Below are 9,792 nucleotides of genomic sequence, written 5' to 3'. Positions count from 1 at the left end.
ACGAGGTTGATAGGCAGTTAAAGAATTTAAAACTGGAAAGACAAGAAACTGAAACTGACAGATGTGGGTTTTCTTTCTTAACAGGTTGTGAACCCTGTTTGGGGAAGTTTTTAATGTTTGATCTTTTATCACATTTTTAATATTCTGTTGGGAGCCGCGCCCAGAGTGGCTGGGGAAACCTAGCTAGATGCGAGGGTATAAATAATAAATTATTGTTATTATTATTTTTATTATTAATTGGGTTTATCTACCGCCCTATACCCAGAAGTCTCAAGGCAGTTCACAGAAAATATCAACATAAAAACCACAATATATGTAATCAGAATAAAAAACAACACCCCAATAACTGCCCCCCAAAACCCCCCACATTTTAAAAGGACATAGGATATATATGAGATCAACCAAATGTTGGATAAAAGCAGCAATGCAAAAGCCAGCTGCAGGTGGCTGGAAAGCAAAACAGGATGTTGATGTGTGGAACTGTACTGTTGGGAAAAAGGGGGAGTCTATTCTCTGTACTGAGCACCGGATGTTAGCTCAGAGTGTCATCTGACCTGTACTGGAAGTACAGGGGCGGAGCGGTAACTCTTCTGCTGGAGTCTGGAGAGTGCAGTCACGTTTCTATGTACTGCTGAAATGACAGGAATAAAAGACATGTAAATAGACTCCTGTCTGTCTCTTTCCCCCTCCCTGGGGGAGTGCAGGGAGGGAGAGTAGCAGAGGGTGTGTTCTTCTCACGTCTGACGAGGAGAATCGCCGATTTATGACCTAGCCTGCCGGGAGACGCAGACGGGAAGGTCAACAAGTATCTCACTCGGTTTGCCCGGGGGAGGCCAGTTACCTCTGACTGCGAGCTGAGATACTGACATATGGTAGCAGAGGATGGTTGCGATTCATCGAACATCTGCATGAGAGGCTGGTGAATTGTCCTCCTCTGCTCCAAGGGAGGAAATAGCGTCTGAGAGCAGCCAGAAGCTGAACAGACGGCTGGACACTGAGAGGAAAGTGTTTTCCAAGCAACGGAGCTCAAGGTATGCTGCATTTCGGGCTAAAAGTGTGAACGCAGATTGATTTATTCTCTGGTTCACGGGAGCTGCGTTTGAAAAAAACAACAGCTCCGAGAGGAGAGGCCTGCAGCTTGGAGGCTCAGCCTGCATTCCAGGAATTCTTGTGGTTGAGATAAGCTTTCCTGTGTGTACAGTTGCTAAGCGACGCCCGTCAGAGACGTGGAAATTTACTGGCTGCGCAGATGGCTCTGAGAGAGGGCCTGGGAAGAGAAAGTTTGTTTTGGCTAACTTCGCTGCTAAGCAAGGTCTGAGGAACAGCTTGCATTTTGCCTGCCTGGAAAGGCAGTAAACAACCCAGCAAAGGCTATTGGAGTTTTAGCAAGGCTGGAAAGTGAGAAAGAGGCTTGGCTTCAAGATGGATGCCAAGAAGGGGGGAGCCCTACCTTACCCATCTCCCTTAAATAATGACAATTATTCATCTTGGTCTGTAAAGATGAAGGCCCTGCTGCAGAATCAGAGGCTTTTTTGAGGTAATTGAAAACCCCATCCCTGCAGCACCAACCCGAGGTTGGGAATCACAGAACGTGAGGGCCAGGACTGCTATAATTCTGTGTGTCTCAGATTCCCAATTGGTGCATATTCAGCATTTAGAATATGCGAAAGAGGTTTGGGATACGCTACGTAGAACACATCAGAGAGATGCTGGTTCTTCAGCGTTGCTGTATTTTGAGAAGTTGACCAATCTGAGGCTAGCGCCTGATGGAGATGTCCAAGCGCACCTGACAGAAATGAAATTTCTGCGCCAACAGATGGTGGAACGCAATTTCCGTCTACAGGAGGAAGTGTTTTGCTTCATGATGATAAACAGCCTGAATCGGACTTACAAGGTTGTTGCCAGTCAGCTTGGTTCCCTTCCGGCTCAAGATCTGACTTCGGAGAGGGTGTGTGCCGTCGTTCTGAATGAACACGACAGACTTGCTGCACTGGAAGTGAAGGACAGGGGGAGGGAAGAACAGAGTTCAAATCTCCCCACTGCTGAAGCTACTGAGGAGCATGCTGTAGCATTGAGCACTGTCCGATGTTACAATTGTGGACAGACTGGGCATCTACAGCGGAACTGTAGAAAGCCACGCCAGTCAAAAGGAGCCAAGAGCAGCTCTGCGAAGCCTGAGGCGTCAGGCAAAAGCCGTACCAAGTGCCAGGTGAAACCTGCAAAGGCTATGATGGCGAAAGGAACCACGCCAGATGTTGGGAACGCGTTCATAATCGACACGGGTTGCACAAAACATATGTGTCCGCACAGAGAACTGTTTTCTACGTTTAAGAAGCAAAGCTTCGCTGTGAAACAAGCCAACAGTCAGGAGCTGAAAGCGACCGGAATTGGGACTGTGTATCTTGAGAGTCTGAACTTGACAATAAACAATGTTTACCTGGTTCCAGAACTGAGATTTAATCTGCTGAGTGTGTCGCAGATTGCAAAGAAAGGACTGAAACTGTCCTATGATGCTAAGAGATGCAAGATCTACAAAGATGGAGAACTGTATCTTACTGCCAGAGAGGAAGACGGACTGTATTTGTTGACTTTTGATCAAAGTGATTACATGAAATGCAATTCTTCTGATTCTAACGTAATCTCTCTTGCAGGTGTGGCCAAGGACGCCAGGAAGGTGAACAAGAGGCTCGACAGGGCATTTCAGCGGGTGTATGCTGATGTGATTGGTCCTCTAGCACCATCTAGAGGCGGTGCACGATATTATCTTGTGTGTGTTGATTGTTTTACAAATTATTCTTGGGTTTTTGTGATGGAGAAACCACAAGAAACCTTAGAGAGGTTTCAGGAGTTTTGTGACAAGGTTAAAAATATGCATGATGCTAACATTGATTGTCTCTTCACAGATGAGAAGCAAATTTTTCTGTTACAGAAGTTTCAGAAGTTCCTGGATGGAAAAGGGATAGACCACAAAGTTGCTGTTTCAGCCGAAGCGTGGAACAGGGGGGTCTGTGTGAGGGTGAACAAAGAATTGCAAAAGGGGATGCATGCGCAATTGCTGAGTTCACATTTGCCACATGAGTATTGGGCCGAGTCGCTAATGTCCTATCTTCACGTGTGGTTGAGAAAAGTCTCAACAGAGTTGGGAAGTTCTCCTTTTGAGAAGCTGTTCCATAGAAAACCTTCTGTTGCCTATTTTAAGGTTTTCAGGTCTCATGTGAGAACAGAAGCTCCAGGTGGAGTAAAGAATGCCAGAGGCATTTTTGTGGGATATGAAAAGGGTCTCTACAGAGTAATTTTGTCTGAATCTGGTCAGGTGATTCTCACAAAGTTTCTAGAGAGTGCTCCGGAACAGGAGCGGGTAGTAGTACACACATTTCCCACAGGTGACAATTCAGATGATGATGATGTCACAGATTACAGTGGTACTGATGATGACAGTGATAGCTCAGAGAGCTCAGTTGTAACAGTCATTGAGAGAAAATCTCACACAATGGATAGACCTTCACAGGTGAAGGAAGAACCACTGTTTGCCATTGCTACTGGTTCTCAACAAAGTCCAGAGGTTGAACCAGTGAGCAGAGAGGATCAGCACCTTGTACGCAGGTCTGAGAGAGTTACAAAGGGTGTGTACCACCAAAGAGGTACTCTAAAGAGTTTGCTAACTTAGCTGTTGCATGTGTTGCTATTGTTAACAACTCAAAGCAGGTTGAAGCAGAGTCTAAGTCAGAGACAAAGACACAACAGAGAGTAGCTAGCCAAGGTAATGCAGATGCACTCATTCCTTGGAAGCCAGACAACCAGAGAGGTACACTGGTGAAACCAGTGGTGGGGAGTTCCAAGGGTGGAACTGAAACAACAGGGGACTGTTATATGCATAACAACTGTCTCATTTCCCCTCCCAAGGGAGAATGCAGGGAGGGAGAGTAGCAGAGGGTGTGTTCTTCTCACGTCTGACGAGGAGAATCGCCGATTTACGACCTAGCCTGCCGGGAGACGCAGACAGGAAGGTCAACAAGTATCTCACTCGGTTTGCCCGGGGGAGGCCAGTTACCTCTGACTGCGAGCTGAGATACTGACACCAAAGGCTTGGTTAAAAAGGAACATTTTTGCTGGTGCCCAAAGGTGTATAATGAAGGCGCCAGGCAAACTCCCCTGGGGAGAGCATTCCACAGACGGGGAGCCACTGCAGAAAAGGCCCTGCTCTTGTGTTGCCACCCTCCGGACTTCTTGAGGAGAAGGCACACCAAGAAGGGCCTCAGAAGATGATCTCACCAGATAAGGCAAGCCTGGAGACACAGAGTCAAGGTACAATAAACCCAACCCCTTGAGGACCAGAAGCTTGAGGCAGGTAGAGAGCAAGATGGTTTGGGAAGGTGGCTCTGGAACAGCCCCAGGAGGCCCTTTCCTTTACTCACTGGTTGTGATGTCCAGGCTGGCGATGCTGCTTGATGTGCCAGCTACCTCCCGGGGGACGCTCACCGCCTGGAGGAACTGCTGCACCTGCACGGAGTCTAAGGGCGCTGAGGACCCTGGGGAGAGCTTGAGGTAGGCAGTGCCACGGATCAGGCCTGGGAGAGAAAGCAGACAAGCGTGGGCACAGAGCAATGCCTCCGCCCCTGCGCCAGGCAGCTGGGCGAGAGCGGAGCCAGTGAGTTGTATGGGGGGGGGGCGTTCCTGCCTCAGCACCCCCCACACCAGGTGGCCCCTGGGTAAGTCAGCGCACCACTTCTTATTCCAACAGGATTTGGGGGATGGGTTGCTTTTTTAAAAATGGTGCGGCTTCAATCTTTTTCTTCTAATGACCTGTATATTTTAATAGATTGTGTGCGTGTTTGTGTGTGTGCGTTGGGACGCGGGTGGTGCTGTGGGTTAAACCACAGAGCCTAGGACTTGCCAATCGGAAGGTCAGCGGTTCGAATCCCCGCGACGGGGTGAGCTCCCGTTGCTCAGTCCCTGCTCCTGCCAACCTAGCAGTTCGAAAGCACATCAAAGTGCAAGCAGATAAATAGGTACCGCTCCGGCGGGAAGGTAAACGGCGTTTCCGTGCGCTGCTCTGGTTCGCCAGAAGCGGCTTAGTCATGCTGGCCACATGACCCGGAAGCTGTACGCCGGCTCCCTCAGCCAATAAAGCAAGATGAGCGCCGCAACCCCAGAGTCGTCTGCGACTGGAAATAATGGTCAGGGGTCCCTTTACCTTTACCTTTATGTACCTAATAGGTATCTAAAGTCATTTGCACATAACAAAATATGCATTTTATCAAAGTAATTGTTGAACTGAAATGCAACTAAGAAGAAGTATGTTTTTTTGGGGGCCCCAAGAGAGTGGAGCCCTAAGCTATAGCTTGTTTAGCTTATATGTAAATCTGGCACTGCTTGGACAGCAAGAACCAGAAGCATAAATATAAGACGGGGGACACCTGGCTCGCCATGTGAAAAGGATCTAGACCAGGGGTTGGCAAGGTTCACTCCAGCAGAGATCCCTGCGTTCACTCCAGCGGAGATCCCTGCGTGGGCCGGATTGCGCACACACGCATGCGATTTCTGGTGTCTGTGTCTGCACAGATGTGATTTCTGGCGTCCGCGCATGTGCAGACACGATTTCCGGAGCCATGGAAGCGAGTCTCTGCACCACGCTGTGGCAGTTTAGCGCAGCGTGCAGGGACTCGCCAAGCGGGAGGCTCGCTTCGGGGGAGGCTCGTGGGCCAGTTAAACGACCCCTGTGGGCCCCTTATGGCCCATGGGCCTTAGGTTGCCTACCTGTGATCTAGGGGTCTTAGCAAGCAGATCACAATCTTAATATGAGCCAACCGTGTGATGCAGCGGCAAAAGAAGCTGAAATTTGAGACCCCAAGTTCCGCCACTGCCTGCATTGCAGGGGGCCGGACTGGGTGGCCCCCGGGGTCCCTCGTGGGAGACCTTATGGAATGTGGGTGTTTTAATTTTGGGCGCATGACTGGGCAGAGGGAAGCAAGGAGGTGAAATGTGCTTCTCCAGTCTGGAGTCCAAACAGTGTGTCTTGGACTCAACCTTTGACTCAAAGGGGGGGAGGTCTGTTTGGCCATTCAGGGGCAGGATCCATCCACCTCCACTGCCTCAGCTCAACCCACATTGAGTCCAGCCCTGCCTTTGAGGGTCCCTTTTTACTCACCAGCTTGTCTCTTGACTCGGGGCCCACAAGAATCGACACCCTCCAAGCGACTTCTGAGGCACTAGGAGGAAAGAGAGGCGAGACCTTAAGGTTGTGCCAGAAAGTGGCCTTTTCTGAACTGGAACCCAGTTTCACAGATGCACTGGGACCACACATACCATACATTTAAAAGTGAGGGGACAAGGGTGGCGTGTGTGTCTCCCTCTTCAGCCCTTCCTTGCCAGCCTCCCTGGGATCCTGACTCTACTCACACAGACCCATCAAACTGAAAGGCAACATGTCCCTAACAGGACATCTCAGAGAGCAAACATCCTCTGCAGGGAGATTTACATGTGTTTCTTCCTGGCTTCTGGAAGGGCAGGATATGTCCCCCGCCCTGCATGCAAAACTCAGTTTTTTGCAGAAGAGGTGGGGCAGCCCTGGTGGTGTTGGGGAAGGCCCGGCGCGTTTTCCATGGGGCAATCCTTGAAGGGGGTCAAGTGGGGGAGCAAATTTGGGTTCCTGTGAGGCAAGCATCCTTTGCAAGGTGGCCGGTCCCTCGTACTCTGGGCTTATCCACAATGGTCTGAAGGCTTCCCTTCTGTGCCCCCATAATCCTGGGGACGGGTGCTCTGCAAAGCCCTCCAGCCTGTGTCAAGGGGTCCCCGTTTGGGATCCCTCTCAGCACACCCCACCACCAAGCCACAGCCCCCCAGGATGTTTGGGGAGGCACAGCCACACCGGTTAAAATGACTCAAAGCTTTGTAGTAAGGATAACTTGGCTTCAACCTCCGTCGCCTCCAAAGCCCTTGGCCAGAACCTGCACAGTTCTTTTTTCTTTTAACAGTCCCCCTCCAACTTATTAACAAATAGAAAAGAGAGAAGAACATAGAAATGTGAGGAATTGGTAAAAGATGTTTGGAAGTCAGAAAGAGGGAGGGAAGGAGGTCGGTGCTTTGTGTGAGCAATGTTTTAAGTTATGGATTTGTGTAATTAAAATGTAATGAAATATGGAAAACTCAATAAAAATCATGATTAAAAAAACAAAAGAGAGAAGAACAAATTTCTCAAACATATACGAATAAGGGATTCATCATTCGGATTTGGGTAGCCAAATTCTGTGCGATTGCCATATAACTTAGGGAACAAGCTGTGCTATCATAATGATTAAGGTTTTAAATGACAATTTTAGGTTATATATTAGTGACTAAGCTTTAGCTGATATATTTTTTAACTGTTGCTATATCTGTATTGTCCCTGTTATACCTAATTGCAAATTCAAATGTATCCCTATTGTGTTTTATGACTTCCTCGATATTGTATGTGGGCTGGAATTGGTCTGTGACCGAAATAATAAAACTCACTTCAGGAATTCATCAAAATCGAATTTCCTTTCATTCTTTTCATTATTTATATGTGCTGGAAGTATGTGCCGCACATAAATGTAACAGCAGCAGCAGCAGCAACAGCAACAATTCACAGGGGTGGCTTTGAGATATGAGATCATCAAGTACAGCAATTTTAATCAAAATCTGACATGCAGTAGGGTTTTTTTGTTTTGTTTTTTACAGAATTGTGGTGATCCGTCATGGAACAACCCCAAGGAAGAAGGTAACTGGTTGCCTAGCCCTCCTTACTGGTTGCAAAGGGGGCCCCCATAACTGCTCAAGTTTTAGGACCCCCCCCAAATGTAGGGGGAGGAGAACGCCCTGGGGGAGAATCAATGCAAGAGGCTTACCTTGGGGGCTTCATCTCCATCCCAAGCAACTCCCAAAATCAGGGGCAGGCAGCTTGCAAGCAGCACAGAGAGGGAAGGGACCATGGCGATGTCTGAGTGGTCCAGCCTGCCAGCCGGAGAGCATCCCTGGCCAGAACAGGTGTCTCCAGCAGGCTGCACCTGGTATCGGGCATGCAAATGTTTGTGCTGGGTGTCCGAGATCCAGGCAGGATGCAGCCCCAAAGCTTGTGTGCTCAAGGTGGGAGCTCCTTGTGGGCGGGGCTAGAGCACAGGTGTGAGTGGTGGTGGGAGGGGCGATGGCACTGGAGCCAGGCTGGGCTTGGCAAAAGAGAATATTATTAGCGAAGAATTGGAAGAAACAAGATTTTCGAACCACCGACCTTCCAATCAGCAAGTCCTAGGCTCTGTGGTTTAACCTACGGCGCCACCCACGTCCCACAACATATATAAAGGTAAAGGGACTCCTGACCATTAGGTCCAGTCGTGGCCGACTCTGGGGTTGCAGCGCTCATCTCTCTTTACTGGCCGAAGGAGCCGGCGTACAGCTTCCGGGTCATGTGGCCAGCATGACTAAGCCGCTTCTGGCGAACCAGAGCAGCGCACGGAAACGCCGTTTACCTTCCCGCCAGAGCAGTACCTATTTATCTACTTGCACTTTGACGTGCTTTCGAACTGCTAGGTTGGCAGGAGCAGGGACCGAGCAACGGGAGCTCACCCCGTCACGGGGATTCGAACCACTGACCTTCTGATCGGCAAGCCCCAGGCTCTGTGGTTTAACCCACAGCGCCACCCGCGCCCCTCCACAACATATATATATATAAAACACAGTAAAATACCCAAAATTAAAAACTTCCCAATACAGGGCAGCCTTCAGATGTCTTCTAAACATTATGCAGTTCTTTAATTTACCTTTGCTAGCCCTGGGTGCATTTTAAATGGTGGAGGCACTCCATGTTTCCGAACACCAGTTGCTGGAAAGTGCAGGAAGAGAGATTTGTGCTTGTGGTCGGATCCTGCCTGCGGGTTTCCCACGGGCAACGTCTCAGCCACTGTGAGAACAGGATGCTGAACAGTAAGAGCTGTTCGACAGTGGAATTTGCTGCCAAGGAGTGTGGTGGGGTCTCCTTCTTTGGAGGTCTTTAAGCAGAGGCTTGACAACCATATGTCAGGAGTGCTCTGATGGTGTTTCCTGCTTGGCAGGGGGTTGGACTCGATGGCCCTTGTGGTCTCTTCCAACTCTAGGATTCTATGACTAGATGGGTCCCCCTTGGCATGATCCAGTGGAATCTTATTACGTTCTTAGTGAACCTCCAGGTCCAGAGGCACTCTATCTGGATTCCTAGGTTCTTGGGGGCATTTGACCACTCGCGTGAAGAGGATGCTGGACTAGCCTTTGGCCTGATCCTGCAGGCTCCCCTGATATTCACCAGAACTCATTTAAATGGCCGTACTGTAATAAACAAAAATCTGCCCTTATTCGCTTATAGGGGACACAAGAGCTCTTATAGAGTCCTTTGCAGGTTCTCCATCGGTTGGAGAAAATAACAGAGGTCAGGCAGAGAATATTGAGAAGCAAAGCAGCTTGTAAGCCTGATCTTTATTGACTGTTGCAACAGGGTGCTCCCCTCACACGCAGGAAAGGAGGAGGACCCAGAACCCAGGTGTGCCTGCCCTTACATAGACAATTTAAATTGCCCACCTTGGAGTCCAAGTCCACCCCCAGAAACATCATACCTACATCACAGAAAGGGTGGTCTACAACAGAAATCTGAGTGCATTGTTTACCTCCTGTCTGGCAGGTTACCTGTTAAATGTCACTTGATTGGATTGCCCGGGGAGCCTGGCCAGTCTTTTGTAATGATACATACTTATTTCCTGGGCCAGGTCACAGGCTCACACCCTGTTCATATCTTAAATGTGCCCTTAA

This window comes from Podarcis bocagei, assembly GCF_964188305.1.
Source record: "Podarcis bocagei genome assembly, chromosome: 3".
In the NCBI taxonomy this organism is placed as follows: domain Eukaryota; kingdom Metazoa; phylum Chordata; class Lepidosauria; order Squamata; family Lacertidae; genus Podarcis; species Podarcis bocagei.
This window is presented reverse-complemented; position numbering follows the sequence as displayed.